Genomic DNA, 15,821 nt, shown 5'->3' on the forward strand with positions numbered 1-15,821 from the left:
CCATGCCTTGACTAAGCTGACACAGTGGCGTAGAGAGGTGGGGGTGTATGAGCAGATTTGTTCAAAGGTGACATATGTTTTTGAACTGTTCGAACGGCATCATCAAGGTATTCTACAAATATGTGACGAGCAAGAAGATGAACCATGAAAGAATAGGCCCTATCAAGAGTGACAGTGGGAAAGTGTGTATGGAACCAGAGGAAGTAGCAGAGGGACTTTAATGAAGACCAAAAGTGTGCTCACAGAAAGGTCAATGAGAAGTTTTGTTTATCTAAGACAACAGATGGGATCAGAAGGATGACTGCTGTTGTTTGCTAAAGAGGTGGGTTTTTTTACAAGTGAAAGAGTCACAAGGGCTTTCTGGCAGTTGGCATTTGGAGAGAGAGGGAGAGGAGACAAGCTCTCTCAGCTAGTGTATCTGACACCGAAAGCAACTAAACAGTGCAATCCAGGAAGCTTGTTGAAAGTGGATGGCTGGAAGTGGTATCTGTCTGATGTTTCTCTTGGAATAAGTGGATCAGAAAGGAACATTGTGATAGCCTGAAAAAAAATAGTGATCATCTGGAGAACCCTGAAGAGGCATGTTTCATCAGCGAGATATTGAGGTGACTAATGATGGTACCTCAGTTGTGGACATACTGGAACAACAAATATCTCTCACTGCAGACCCTACAAGAACCTTCCTGAGCAGTAAACATTTAGCTTTTGAGCACCAATGCCTGGTGAACTTTATCCATGTTAAATTCTGTGGACAGTATAAGAATTGCCTGCAATCAGTGAACGTGGAGGAATGAGAACTGGAAGAATGAGAAGTCAGATTGAACTGTGAACCAAAGAATTTTTCTTAAATTTACACACATATTGCATACATGTGCACTTAGAATTAGAAGGGGGTTAATTTTGGTTAGTTAAGTATAGAGATAAGTTTAAGTTTGATTCTGTTTTCATGTTTAAAGTTAATTAAAAACAACTTTTGTTTAAGTAACTACTTGCCTTGGTTAATGTCTATTGCTGATGGGTTTTGGGGTTCTTTGGGCTCATAACAGTACATGTTCAGGAAAGTTCTCTGGTTCACTGTCCAATGATTCACTTTTCACTTCGCCATGTTCACTGGTATTAGGCAATTCTTAATTTTTAATTTATAATTTCCACCAGGTTCTGGTGCTTAAAGGTAAGTGGTTACCATTCAGGAAGGTTCTTGTTGGTTTTGGAGAGAGATTTTTTGCTCGTTGGACACACCCAAACTGATTTCCTCCAATCAGCCACGTCAATGTCTTTCCGAAAAAACTTGCCTAATTATGGGTTTTGCAAATGATAATCTCTTTTTTCAGGTCATCACAGAGTCTTGTAAAGACTCCAAGGGTTTTCAACAGACTGAACTCAGAACTCACAACCCGTCTTTAAAATGGGGTTTTTCAACAAGCTGCCAGCTTATCATTTTGCAGCCTCAACTGATACTATAGAACTGACCACTTCCCCTCTCTCTCTCTCTCTCTCTCACTCTTTCTCTCTCTCCCCCAAAGAGAAACTGCCCATTGTTTTTTTCTCTCTGCTTGTAAAAATCAAGTGACCTGTTATAGGGTCAAAACCAATTTTTGAAGGATATTATCAGTATCTGAGCCTGGACATGATCAACATTATGTTCCATTTGCCCCTCCTGTTAAAGTTCTCTCCAGGGAGTTCCATTGTCTCTGCAAAGTCACTGGTGACACAATGTCTGACTTCAGCAAAGCTGTTGCATTTGAAATGCAAAGTATTTTTTTGCATTCTTGGATCTGAAGGGCCTGTTAATGGGCTGTATGTCTCAATGTAAATATTTAAATATAAAATTTAACTTGAAAACAACCAATTTGGTTCAACCTTTCAATCAGCCATGGCCCTGCAGTACTGTAACAGCCCAGTAGGGGGAGGCATCACTCCACTAAAGGTTTACATTACAGTGGCCATCCCCACACTGGGGAAACCCAGCATGTCCCGCAGCCTCCATTGGAAGTAAAAGGCAGTCGACAATTCAGGCTGATAGATTAGACATACAGCATGGAAACAGGCCATTTCGGTCCACAATTCTGTGCCACCCAATTTACACCCAATTAACCTACACCCCCAGTACGTTTCGAATGGTGGGAAGGAACCAGAGCCCCTGGGGAAAACCCACTCAGATACGGGGAGAATGTACAAACTCCTTACAGACAGTGTGTGATTTGAACTCCAGGCCCATTCGCTGGGGTTGTAAAAGAGTTGCGCTAACCATTACACCCAAAGAATGGTTTCAATCCATTGACCTCTGGGTTATGGACCCAGCACATTTCCGCTGCGCCACTCTGTTTACATAGATGCAGAATTATGAGCGGTGTAGATGGAATAAATGCAAGCAGGCTTTTTATCCACTGAATTTAGATGAGACAAGGACCAGAGGGCCTGAGTCAAGGATGAAAGGTGAAATGTTGAAAGGGAACATTCGGGGGAACTTCTTCCCGCAGAGAGTGGTAGGAATGTGGAACAACCTGCCAGCTGAAATGGTGAATGACGACTTGATTTTGTCATTTAATAAAAATTTGGACAGGTCCCCCTGGATGAGAGGGGGCTGGAGGGATATGGACTAGGTTCATATGGAAAGGGTGGCACATTTAGCGTAGCGGTTAGTGCAACACTCTTACAGCCCCAGTGACTGGGACCGGGGTTCGAATCGCCGCTGTCTCTAAGGTGTTTGTACATTCTCCCCGTGTCTATGTTGGTTTCCTCCCATTATTCAAAACGTACGAGGGATGCAGGTTTATTTGGTGTGTTATGAGCCCAGAGGAGCCCAAAACCCCACAGCAATAGAAATTCACCAAGACAATGTGCTTTGAATAAAAGTTGCTTGGAATTTTTTTTAAATATAAAATAATAGCAATATCCATCTAAAACTTATTTCTCTTAATTTAACCTAAATTAATCCTGTAATTGATTTATAATTTGGGAGAATTTGGTAATATTTGGGGAGAATTTGGTAAAATTTAGAGTAGGTTACATACATATACACATTTTAAAACAGATCTTATTTGAAAGACTGAAGAATTACTGAGAATCTTTGGAGAATGTGACCACCTTTCACAAGTAAGTGTTAATTGAATTGACATCATAAAATGAATGGACTGGAGACAAACTGGCTACAAGTAACTTTCTGCAGGGTGCTTATAGGAAGGTCACTCCTGGGTTTTGTTTATTTAACAACAGCTTGAGCAGAAGAAAGAACTCCTGTTGTTTGCTGAAGAAGGTGGAGGTTTTTGCAAGTGAGTAAATCACATGGTTTTGCTGGAAGTTTCAGTGGGAGAGAGAGTGAGAGAGAAGAGAAGCTCTCCCAGTTAGTGTGTTTGGCACTAAAGCAGCTTAACAGTGCAAGCCAGGAAGAGCTGGTTGGAAACAAAGTTCCAAAGCAGTAGATGGCTGGAAGTGCGATCTGTCTGATGTTTCTCTTCGAATAAGAGGAATGGAACTCTGTGGTAGCTTGAAGAAAGAAGTTACCATCTGGAAAACCCTGATGGGGAAAGTTTGATCAGCGAGACATTGAGGTGACTAATGGTGGTACCTCAGTTGTGGAAATCCTGGAGCAACAAATCTCTCTGCAAACCCTACCAGAATCTTCCTGAGCGGTAAACATTTACCTTTCAAGCACTAAAGCCTGGTGAACATTATACATGTTAAATTCTGTGCACAGTATAAGAATTGACTGCATCCAGAGAACTGGGAAGAAGGAGAAGTGAGATTGAACTGTGAACCAAAGAACTTTTCTTGAATTTACACACACATTACATACACGTGCGGTTAGAATTAGAAGGCCGTTAATTTGGGTTGGTATAGAGTACAGACAGCTCCAAGAAAAATGCAGAGAACAAAACAAAGGACTCTACATCACCTTTGTTGACCTCACCAAAGCCTTCGACACCGTGAGCAGGAAAGGGCTTTGGCAAATACTAGAGCGCATCGGATGTCCCCCAAAATTCCTCAACATGATTATCCAATTGCACGAACACCAACAAGGTCGGGTCAGATACAGCAATGAGCTCTCTGAACCCTTCTCCATTAACAATGGCGTGAAGCAAGGCTGTGTTCTCGCACCAACCCTCTTTTCAATCTTCTTCAGCATGATGCTGAACCAAGCCATGAAAGACCCCAACAATGAAGACGCTGTTTACATCCGGTACCGCACGGATGGCAGTCTCTTCAATCTGAGGCGCCTGCAAGCTCACACCAAGACACAAGAGAAACTTGTCCGTGAACTACTCTTTGCAGACGATGCCGCTTTAGTTGCCCATTCAGAGCCAGCTCTTCAGCGCTTGACGTCCTGCTTTGCGGAAACTGCCAAAATGTTTGGCCTGGAAGTCAGCCTGAAGAAAACTGAGGTCCTCCATCAGCCAGCTCCCCACCATGATTACCAGCCACCCCACATCTCCATCGGGCACACAAAACTCAAAACGGTCAACCAGTTTACCTATCTCGGCTGCACCATTTCATCAGATGCAAGGATCGACAATGAGATAGACAACAGACTCGCCAAGGCAAATAGCGCCTTTGGAAGACTACACAAAAGAGTCTGGAAAAACAACCAACTGAAAAACCTCACAAAGATAAGCGTATACAGAGCCGTTGTCATACCCACACTCCTGTTCGGCTCCGAATCATGGGTCCTCTACCGGCACCACCTACGGCTCCTAGAACGCTTCCACCAGCGTTGTCTCCGCTCCATCCTCAACATCCATTGGAGCGCTCACACCCCTAACGTCGAGGTACTCGAGATGGCAGAGGTCGACAGCATCGAGTCCACGCTGCTGAAGATCCAGCTGCGCTGGATGGGTCACGTCTCCAGAATGGCTTGGTGAATGTCTATTGCTGCTGGGTTTTGGTGTCCTTTGGGCTCGTAACAGTACCATACCAGCACAGTAGGGGGAGCAGAACTCCACCAAAGGTTTACACTACAGTAACCCTCCCCACACTGGGGAAATCCAGCAGGTCCCGCAGCCTCCATCGGAAGTAAAAGGCTGTCGACGATTCAGGCTGATAGATTTAGACGTACAGCGCAGTAAAAGGCCATTTTGGTCCACGAGTCTGTGCCATCTCTTTTTTTTTTCTTTTTCTTTTTCTTTGGCTTGGCTTCGCGGACGAAGATTTATGGAGGGGGTAAAAAGTCCACGTCAGCTGCAGACTCGTTTGTGGCTGACAAGTCCGATGCGGGACAGGCAGACACGATTGCAGCGGTTGCAGGGGAAAATTGGTTGGTTGGGGATGGGTGTTGGGTTTTTCCTCCTTTGCCTTTTGTCAGTGAGGTGGGCTCTGCGGTCTTCTTCAAAGGAGGTTGCTGCCCGCCAAACTGTGAGGCGCCAAGATGCACGGTTTGAGGCGTTATCAGCCCACTGGCGGTGGTCAATGTGGCAGGCACCAAGAGATTTCTTTAGGCAGTCCTTGTACCTTTTCTTTGGTGCACCTCTGTCACGGTGGCCAGTGGAGAGCTCGCCATATAATACGATCTTGGGAAGGCGATGGTCCTCCATTCTGGAGACGTGACCCATCCAGCGCAGCTGGATCTTCATAAGCGTGGACTCGATGCTGTCGACCTCTGCCATCTCGAGTACTTCGACGTTAGGGGTGTAAGCGCTCCAATGGATGTTGAGGATGGAGCGGAGACAACGCTGGTGGAAGCGTTCTAGGAGCCGTAGGTGGTGCCGGTAGAGGACCCATGATTCGGAGCCGAACAGGAGTGTGGATATGACAACGGCTCTGTATACGCTTATCTTTGTGAGGTTTTTCAGTTGGTTGTTTTTCCAGACTCTTTTGTGTAGTCTTCCATAGGCGCTATTTGCCTTGGCGAGTCTGTTGTCTATCTCATTGTCGATCCTTGCATCTGATGAAATTTACACCCAAATAACCTACATCCCCAATATGTTTCGAATGGTGGGAAGGAACCAGAGCCCCTGGGGAAAACCCACTCAGACACAGCGAGAACATACAAACTCCTTACAGACAGCGTGTGATTCGAATCCTGGGCCCGATCACTGGCGATGTAAAAGAGTTGTGTGAACCACTACTCCCAAAGAATATCTAGCAGAGGATGGTTTCGATCCATCGACCTCTGGGTTATGGGCCCAGCACGCTTCCGCTGCGCCACCCTGCTCACATGGATGTAGAATTATGTGTGGTGTAGATGGAATAAATCCAAGCATGCTTTTTATCCACTGAATTTAGATGAGACAAGGACCAGAGGACATGGGTCAAGAGTGAAATGTGAAATGTTGAAAGGGAACATTCAGGGGAACTTCTTCACACAGAGACTGGTGGGAGTGTGGAACGAGCTGCCAGCCGAAGTGGTGAAAGATTACTTGATTTTGTCTTTGGACCTCCTGCCGGATGTGGTATGGACCTCCTGACGGATGTGGATTGGATCTCCTGCTGGATGTGGTATTGGTCTCCTGCCAGATGTGATATGGACATCCTGCCGGACGTGGAATGGACCTGCTGCCGGAGACTTCGGTGAGTATCGGCTGAGGACAAGCAGATCAGGACTAAGGTAGGACGGACACATTTAATTTAATAGATCTGTTTATTTATCTCTTGTAAGGTGAGTGAAGAAGAGGTGGGATGAGTGTGAGAACAGTTTGCTGCTCACGGTGTCAGATGTGGGAATTCATTGAGTTTTCTAGACCCCTGGACATTCAGGTCTGCACAAGGTGTACTGAGATGCAGCGTCGTAGGGACTGAGTCAGGGAACTGGATCTGCAGCTTGATGACCTCACTCTGGTCAGGGAGAGGGAGGCTGTCATAGATAAGGGTTATAGTCAGGTGGTCTCACCAGGGCCCCAGGAAGAGAGGCGATGGGTTACTGTTTGGAGGAGGAATGGAATAGTCAGGTTCAAGAGAGAGCACCTGAGTCTGTAGTACTCCTCCTTGAGCACTGTTGGGGGAGGGGGGGGAACAGTCAGGCTAAGGAAGGCAGCAGTGGTTGTACCTCTGGCACACAATGTCAGATGTGGGACGTCATGGAAAACCGAATGGTGGTTTGCCTCCCTTGTGCCAGAGTCTGGGATATATCTACTCTTGTTTTTAGAAATCCTGAAATAGAAGGTGAAGAACCAGAGGTTGTGGTACATGTTGGTACCAACGTCATTGGGAGGAAGGAAGATGTGGTCCGAAAGGATGAAGATAGGGAGTTATGTATTGACCTCAGAAGAAGGACCGTAAAGGGAGTAATCGCCGGATTACCTCCTGTGCCACGTGATAGTGAGGGCTGAAATAGAATCAGGTGGAGGCTGAATGTGTGGTTAAAGTGGTGGAGTAGAAGTCAGGGATACAGGTTCTTGGATAACTGGGACCTTTTTTGGGATAGATGGGATCTATACAGAAAGGACGGGTTACATCTGAATCCCAGAGGTCACAGTATCCTGGTGTGGGTGATTGCTAGTACTACCGGGGAGCGGCTTTAAACTAATATGGTTGGGGAAAGGGGTCCACATAAGGAAGGACAGAAGAGAGAGGTATTGTAGGCGAAGGCAAGAGGCTTATTCACAAAATTTTGGGGTAGAACAGCATTTGATTGAGAAGGAAAGGGCAACATGTTTTGATGGGGAATGGAAGTTTTTAACAAAATAATAGTGTGGATGGCAAAGTGGGGGACAGTCAGAAGGGAAGATGTGGGATGTCACTGTGATGCATTGACTTCAATGCAAGGAGTGTTGTAAGGGGGATGAGCTGATGGTGTGGTTAGACACTTGGCAGTAGGATGTCCTGATTAGTGAGACGTGGCTGAAGGAGGGATGTAACTGGCAGTTAAATATTCTGGGATTTCACTGCTTTAGGTGTGATCGAATTGAAGGGGTAAGGGGGTGTGGCATTACCTAACAAGGAGGATATTACAGTAGTACTGAGGCATGATAGATTGGAGGGCTTGTCAATGGAGGCAGTGTGGGTGGAAATGAGGTGAGATTACGCTTATAGGGGTGTATTATAGACCCCCAAATGGAGAGGGAACTAGAAGAGCAAATGTGTAGGGAAATAGCTGAGATGTGCAGTTAGGACGGGGTGGTGTTAGTTGGGGTTTTCAATTATCTCAACATAGATTCGAGGTCACAGACTGTGAGTGGGCTGAATGGCTTATAGTTTGTATATGAGTGCGGGATTGCATTTTGCATCAATACCCACTCTCTTGTGGGTAATGTTAGAACTTCTGTTGGGGAATGAAATAGCAGAGGTGATGGAGGTGTGTGTTGGAGAGCATGGAGGATCCAGTGATCATATCTCAATTAGTTTCAGCTAAATTTGGGAAAGGGATAGGTCTGGTCCAAAGATGAAAGTCTTTGAGTGGTGGAAAGCCAGATTTGAAGAGATGAGAAGTGATTTGCAGGGAGTAGTTTCGGCTATTTTTTCTTTCTGGAAAGGGTGTTGTGGAGAATTGGGGAGCTTTTAATGGTGAGATATTGAGAGTGTAGGATCTTTATATTCCTGTCAGGACAAAAGGCAAGGCCACATGTGTGATAGTACAGATCTATCACCAATGTACATAGTGTATATAGTTACAATATTTAGACTGTGCTTACAGCGATTGGCTGAGAGCTAAGCCACACCTACTGTCTGGGCCGTAAAAGGCTGTGTCCCTAGCCAGGTCGGATCATTCCGGACTGGTCGGCCACCTGTGAAGAGCTCCTGTCTTTTGCTAATAAAAGGCTTGGTTTGGATCAACAAGTCTTTGGTTCTTTCGACGAGCTCTACAACATGTTTATGGGAGCCGTGGTTTTCTATAGAGATTAAACTCTGTGCAGAAAAACTTGCCAACGTAATTCACAGAAATCTTCAACATCTCACTCCAGCAGGACATGGCATCCTCCTGTTTCAAACAGCCGTCAATTGTAGCAGCCCTGGATCACCTGGACCCCAAAGGTTCAGAGAGTTTGCGGAGGATTGGAATGATACCAGAAACCCTGGCAAATTTCTACAGATGCAGTCTTCTCGGGGCCATTGTCTGACTAAGAGGAGCATGAGAGAGGTGAGTGAGATGGGCTGAGGGTAAGTGTCTTTAAAATCAAGTCAGGGTTATACAGTAGGAGTTTACAAATTAGATTGTAATGCGAGTTTAACCTGCCAATTTGGTAGGCTTTCTACCTGTGTACAGGCCAATTGGTGGTTAGAATTTAAACCAAAAACTGCACATAAAATGCTTACATACTTACCCATAATCTTCCACGGAACAGGAAAGTCAGAGCGGTACCTGGAGCTTTGTGGATTATGAGTAAGAAATCAGCCATTGCACCTCCCACAACACCATTCCCCACTGGCGCACTATCCTCCCCCGACAACCCACTCTACTCACCACCAGTCCAACAACCTTTGTCTGTTGGCCCAATAGCTGTGCCACCCCCTAGCCCAGACACCATTCTCACCCCTGGCCCTGACAGCGTTCTTCCCCGCCATCGACAGAGTTGCCATTTGGGCCTGATTCTGTGTTCATCTTCCAGCTCTGACAGCGTTCCAACTCCAAGATTGTCCTAGTCCCAACAGCCCTCCATTCCGTCCCGATTCTGCACCCACCCAGACCACTTATGTTTTGGAGGTCAACGCAAGGAACAGGGGATTCACTGTGGGACCTCAGGTGGCACGGCGAGTGCATGACACATCACTCACCACGTAACCGAAGGGGCAATTTAGGGGCGCATACCCCTTTTTTAAGGCTTGGCCAGTGACATGCCACGCACTAACCACATCACTGGAGGCCCCGCAAGCATGGATGTCATTTTCTGTGCAGTTTTTATAATTCCACCCACAAATTATCCTGCACACAGGCAGAAAACCTGCCAAACTGGCAGGTTAAACTTGTGTTACAATCCAATTTGTAAACCCCTCAAGGCTGAGGAAGAGCTTGCTCCTGGAGAGGTGACTTTCTTTGAGAAATTTAATGAACTTTGGAGTCGGTAATGGAGCAGTGTTTAGGGCCGTCCATTGCTCTGGTTGTAGGATGTGGGAAGTCAGGGATAGCAAATTTGTTCCTGATGACAATACCTGTAAAAGGTGCATCAGGCTGCAGTTCCTGACGAACTGACGTAGGGACCTAGAGCTGGAGTCGGATTTTAATGGAGGCAAAAGTTGTGATAGGAGCTTCAGGGAGGCAGTCACCCCGAAATGTCAGGAGGCAGGCAAAGAGTGTAGGGAGGGTTTAGTACTTTATTAGGTAGGAATATATAGGTCAGCACATCTTTGAGGGATGAAAGGGCTGCGCTGTATTGTTCTGTGATGTGTGGTGGAATGTGTGCATCACGGTCTGGTACGGGGACGCCAACACCTCTGAATGTAAAGCCCTGTCAAATGTAGAGGACACAGCCCAGGACATCACAGGTAAAACCCTCCTCACCACTGAAAACATCTTCAGGGAACGCTGCCGTCGGAGAGCAGCAGCGATCATCAAGGATTCACAACATTCTGCACCTCTCTGTTCTCGTTGCTACCATCAGGAAAGAGCTAGAGTTTCCGCAAGACTCGCATCACGAAGTTCAGGAACAGCTGCTACCCCTCCACCATCCAACAACAAACCCATTTTACAGATCTTGATTAGCTTTTCACGTGTACGTTGTGTACAGTATTTTTGGACCATTAATAAGTGGAAATTGTGTCTGGCCCATAGATAAAATGAATCTCAGGTTTTGATGTGATGCCATGTGTGTACATGACAATAAATCAGAATCTGTTTTACACTGTTTGTTTCCAGTGGTTCTTTATTTGTTTCCATGCCTACGCTGAGTTGTTTCTCTTTAGCATTACCAATACGTGGTCACTCTGCCTCGCCCACAGGCAAAAGAATCTGAGGGTTGTATGTGACATCTTGCATGTAAGTCTAACCATAAATCTTAAGGGCCTGTTTCCACGGTGGACCCTCTCCCCATTTCAGATCTTTCAGATTGCAGATCACCTCCTGCAGCGCTGCCACCCAAATGTCTCTTCACAAACCCTTGCAGCCTGCTCTGGAGCCGCATTCCGCAGGCGATTCCACCTGAAAGCAGCTAATGTCCCACTTCAACAAAGCTGTTGCATTTTAAATGTGATGTCTTTTGTTTCTCAGTTTGTGGAGTAACTTTAACCAAACTTCCACAATCTCTATTAAAGACGTATTTTAGTCTTAATTATTCTAACGTATCCTGTAACAGGTGTAATTGTGAGACACGGGCTCAGGGGTCGAAAGGGCCAGTTACCGAGCTGTTTGTCTAAATGTAAATAGTTAAATATAAAATTTAACTTAGAAACAACTAATCTGGTTCAACCTTTCAATCAGCTGTGGCCCTGCAGTACCGTATCCGCCCCGTAGGGGGAGCAGAACTCCACCAAAGGTTGAGACGACAGTGACCCTCCACACACTGGGGAAACCCAGCAGGTCCCGCAGCCTCCATCGGAAGTAAAAGGCAGTCGACGATTCAGGCTGATAGACTGAAACGTACAGTGCGGTAACAGGCCCTTTCGGCCCACGAATCTGTGCCACACAATTTAACGTTTTGAAACCGGAGCCCCAGGGGGAAAACTCGCACAGATACGGGGAGAAGGTGTAAACTTCTTACAGACAGCGCTTGATTTGAACCCTGGGCCCAATTTCTGGCGCTGTAAAAGAGGATGCCAACTACTACACCAACCGTGGGTTCCAAAGTATATCTAGCAGAGGATGGTTTCCATCCATCGACCTCTGGGTTATGGGCCCTGCACGCTTCCGCTGCGCCACTCTGCTTACATGGACACATAATTATGAGTGGTTCAGATGCAATAAATGCAAGCAGGCTTTTTATCCATTGAGCGTAGGTGACACAAGAACCAGAGAGCAGGGGTCATGGGTGAAAGGTGAAGTGTTGAAAGGGAACATTCTGGGGAACATCATCCAGCATAGAGGGGTGGGAGTGTGGAACGAGCTGCCAGGTGAAGTGGTTAATGCCGGCTTGATTTTAATATTTAATAAAAGTTTGGACAGGTTCCTGGATGAGATTGGGTTGATTGTATACGGACTGGGTTCATATGGACTGGAGTGGAACGTTTAGCGCAGCAGTTAGTGTAACATTCTTAGAGCGGCAGAGACTGGGCATGGGTTCCTAATTGCCACTCTCTGTAACATGTTTGTACGTTCTCCCCATGTCTGTGTAGGGATCTATCTGGTGCTCCAGTTTCCTCCCACAATCAAAACGTACCAGGGCTGTAAGTTAATTTTGTGTGTTATGAGCCAATAGGTCACCAAAACCATATATTCACATACAGTTTATGGCATGGAAAAAGGCCATCTCAGCCCTTCTATGCCGGTTCACTCAAACAATTCCACTCAAACCCCCTACCTATTCTCCGCCCATAACCCTCCAACCCTTTCCTAACCATGGATATATCCATCCTCCTCTTAAATTAAAGAACGACTCTGAAAATTGTCTTTGAATAAAAAACCCAGCAGCGATAGAAATGCATCAAGACAATGGTTACTTGAACAAGTTCTAAGCTCACATTTATGTAATGGGTACATGTTCAGGAAAGTTCTCTGGTTCACTGTCCAATCATTCACTTTTCACTTCTCCAAGTTCACCGGTATCAGGCAATTCTCATGCTGTAGACAGAATTCAACTTTTATCATTTCCACCAGGCTCTGGAGCTTAAAGTTAAGTGGTTATCGCTCAGGAAGGTTCTTGTTGATTTCAGAGTTTTATTGCTCGGACACACACAAACTGATTTCCTCCAATCAGCCACTTCAATCTCTTGCCGAAGTAACTTGCTTCATCATGGGTTTTGCAAATGAAAACCTCTACTTGCAGGTCAGGAGAAACACTCCAGCCAGGCACTTCCTCTTGAATGGCAATAGATTAAGAGATGGGGAAGTGCAGAGAGACCTAGGGGTACTTGTAAATCAGTCTCTGAAGGCGTGCATGCAGGTACAGCAGGTGGTTAATAAGGCAAATGGTATGTTGGCCTTCATATCAAGAGGATTTGAGTATAGGAATAAGGATACCTTACTGCAGCTGTACAGGGCCTTGGTGAGACCCCTCCTAGAGTATTGTGTGCAGTTTTGGTCACCTTATCTAAGGAAGGATGTTCTTGCAATGGAGGGAGTGCAGAGGCGATTCACCAGGCTGATACCTGGAATGGCAGGAATGACTTAGGAGGAAAGATTGCGCAAATTGGGATTGTACTCGCTGGAGTTTAGAAGATTGAGAGGGGATCTCATAGAGACCTATAAAATTCTGGCAGGACTGGACAGAATGGATGCAGATGGGATGTTTCCAATGTTGAGAGAGTCCAGAACCCAGGGCATGGTTTGAGGATAATAGGCAAACCATTTAGGACCGAGATGAGGAGGAATTTCTTGACCCAGAGGGTGGTGAATCTGTGGAATTCATTGCCACAGAGGGCAGTAGAGGCAGGTTCATTAAATATATTTAAGAGGGAATTAGATATATTTCTTCAGTATAAGGGTATAAAAGGTTACGGAGAGAAGGCAGGGACAGGGTACTGAACTTTAAGATCAGCCATGATCTCGTTGAATGGCGGAGCAGGCTCAAAGGGTCGAATGACCTACTCCTGCTCCTATCTTCTGTGTTTTCTATGTTTCTATAAAGGTGTTGAACAGGCTTAACTCAGAACCCACAACCCGTATTCAGAATGGGGTTTGTCAACAAGCTGCCAACCCCGTACTCACCCACATGCTGCCCCAGTCCTTCAATCCTGAGCCGGAGGGCTGTCAAGCAGCGAAGAGGTGGCTGTCAGGCAGCTGGTAGGAGGCTGTCAGGCAGCGGGGAGGATAGCTGCCAAACGATGCCCCTGTCGGACTCTGGAGCCGGTGTTTGTTTGTGGCCCCTCTCCCCATTTCAGATCTTTCAGATTGCAGATCACCTCATGCAGCGCTGCCACACAAATGTCTCTTCACAGACCCTTGCAGTCTGCTCTGGAGCCACATTCTCCAGGCGATTCCACCTGAAAGCAGCTCTAATGTCCCACTTCAGCAAAGATGTTGCATTTTATATGTGATGTCTTTTGTTTCTCAGTTTGTGAAGTAACTTAAACGAAACTTCCACAATCTCTATTAAAGACATATTTTAGTTTTAATTATTCTAACCTATCCTGTAACAGGTGTAATTGTGCAACACGGGCACATGGGTCGAAAGGGCCGGTTATCGAGCTGTTTGTCTAAATGTAAATAGTTAAATATAAAATTTAACTTAGAAACAACTAATCAGCTTCAACCTTTCAATCAGCTGTGACCCTGCAGTACCGTATCAGCCCAGTAGGGGGAGCAGAACTCCACCAAAGGTTGATACGACAGTGACCCTCCACACACTGGGGAAACCCAGCAGGTCCCGCAGCCTCCATCGGAAGTAAAAGGCAGTCGACGATTCAGGCTGATAGATTGAAACGTACAGTGCGGTAACAGGCCCTTTCGGCCCACGAATCTGTGCCACACAATTTAACGTTTTGAAACCGGCGCCCCGGGGGAAATCTTGCACAGACACGAGGAGAAGGTGTAAACTTCTTATAGACAGCACTTGATTTGAACCCTGGGTCAATTTCTGGTGCTGTAAAAAGGGTGCCAACTACTACACCAACTGTGGGTCCCAAAGTATATCTAGCAGAGGATGATTTCAATACAATAACCTCTGGGTTATGAGCCCAGCACGCTTCCGCTGCACCACTCTACTTACATGGACAGGAAATTATGTGTAGTGTAGATGGAATAAATGCAAGCATGCTTTTTATCCACTGAATTTAGATGAGACAAGGACCAGGGGGCATGGGTCAAGGGTGAAATCTGAAATGTTGAAAGGTAACATTCGGGGGAACTTCTTCCCGCAGAGAGTGGTGGGAGTGTGGAACGAGCTGCCGGCTGAAGTGGTGAATGACGCCTTGATTTTGTGTTTTAATAAAAATTTGGACAGGTCCCTGGATGGGATGGGGATGAAGGGATATTGACAGGGTGCATATGTATAGGGATGGTATGGTTAGCGTAGCGGTTAGTGCAACACTCTTACAGCCCCAGTGACCGGGACCGGGGTTCGAATCGCTACTGTCTGTAAGGTGTTTGCACATTCTCCCCGTGTCTATGTTGGTTTCCCCCCACCATTCAAAACGTACCAGGGATGGAGGTAAATTGGATATGTTATTAGCCCAGAGGAGCCCAAAGCCCAGCAGCAATAGACATTCACCAAGACAATGGTTACTTGAACAAAAGTTGCTTTTAATTTTCTTTAAACATAATAGAAATATCAATTTAAAAGATATTACTCTTAATTTAACCTAAATTAATCCCCATTTAGTTCTAAGGTCACGTGTATGTAACAGCTACATGTTCAGGAAAGTTCTCTGATTCACTGTCCAATCATTCACTTTTCACTTCTCCAAGTTCACTGGTATCAGGCAATTCTTAAACTGTGCACAGAATTCAACATTTATAATTTCCACCAGGCTCTGATGTTTAAAGTTAAATGGCTATTTTGGGTTTCAGAGAGAGATTTGTTGATCATTGGACACACACAAACTGTTTCCTCCAATCAGCCACTTCAATCTCTTGCTAAAGAAACTTGCCTCATTATGGGTTTTGCAAATGATAACCTCTTCTGCCAGGTCACCACAGAGTTCCTCTTGTTCACCTTATTTCAGTAGAAACTTTCTCGCCACCCGTTTCCTCATTTAAGAACTACAAGTGTTTTGAACAGGTTGAATTCAGAACTCAGAACCCGTCTTCAAAATAGGGTTTTTCAACAAGCTTCCAGCTTGTCATTTTGCAGCCTAAACTGATACTGTTGAACTGACCTCCCCCTCTCTCTCTTTCTCACTCTCTCCTCCAAAGTGATATCACC

General features: G+C 45.7%; 1 non-coding gene across 1 annotated transcript; it reads right to left on the reverse strand.

The window, feature by feature from the left end:
* Positions 1–6,076: 6,076 nt before the first annotated feature.
* trnam-cau (transfer RNA methionine (anticodon CAU)) lies at positions 6,077–6,148 on the reverse strand. Its single transcript has one exon. It is a non-coding gene; the product is annotated as a tRNA-Met (tRNA).
* Positions 6,149–15,821: the final 9,673 nt, after the last annotated feature.

The sequence above is a fragment of the Narcine bancroftii genome, chromosome 4, assembly GCF_036971445.1.
Source record: "Narcine bancroftii isolate sNarBan1 chromosome 4, sNarBan1.hap1, whole genome shotgun sequence".
In the NCBI taxonomy this organism is placed as follows: domain Eukaryota; kingdom Metazoa; phylum Chordata; class Chondrichthyes; order Torpediniformes; family Narcinidae; genus Narcine; species Narcine bancroftii.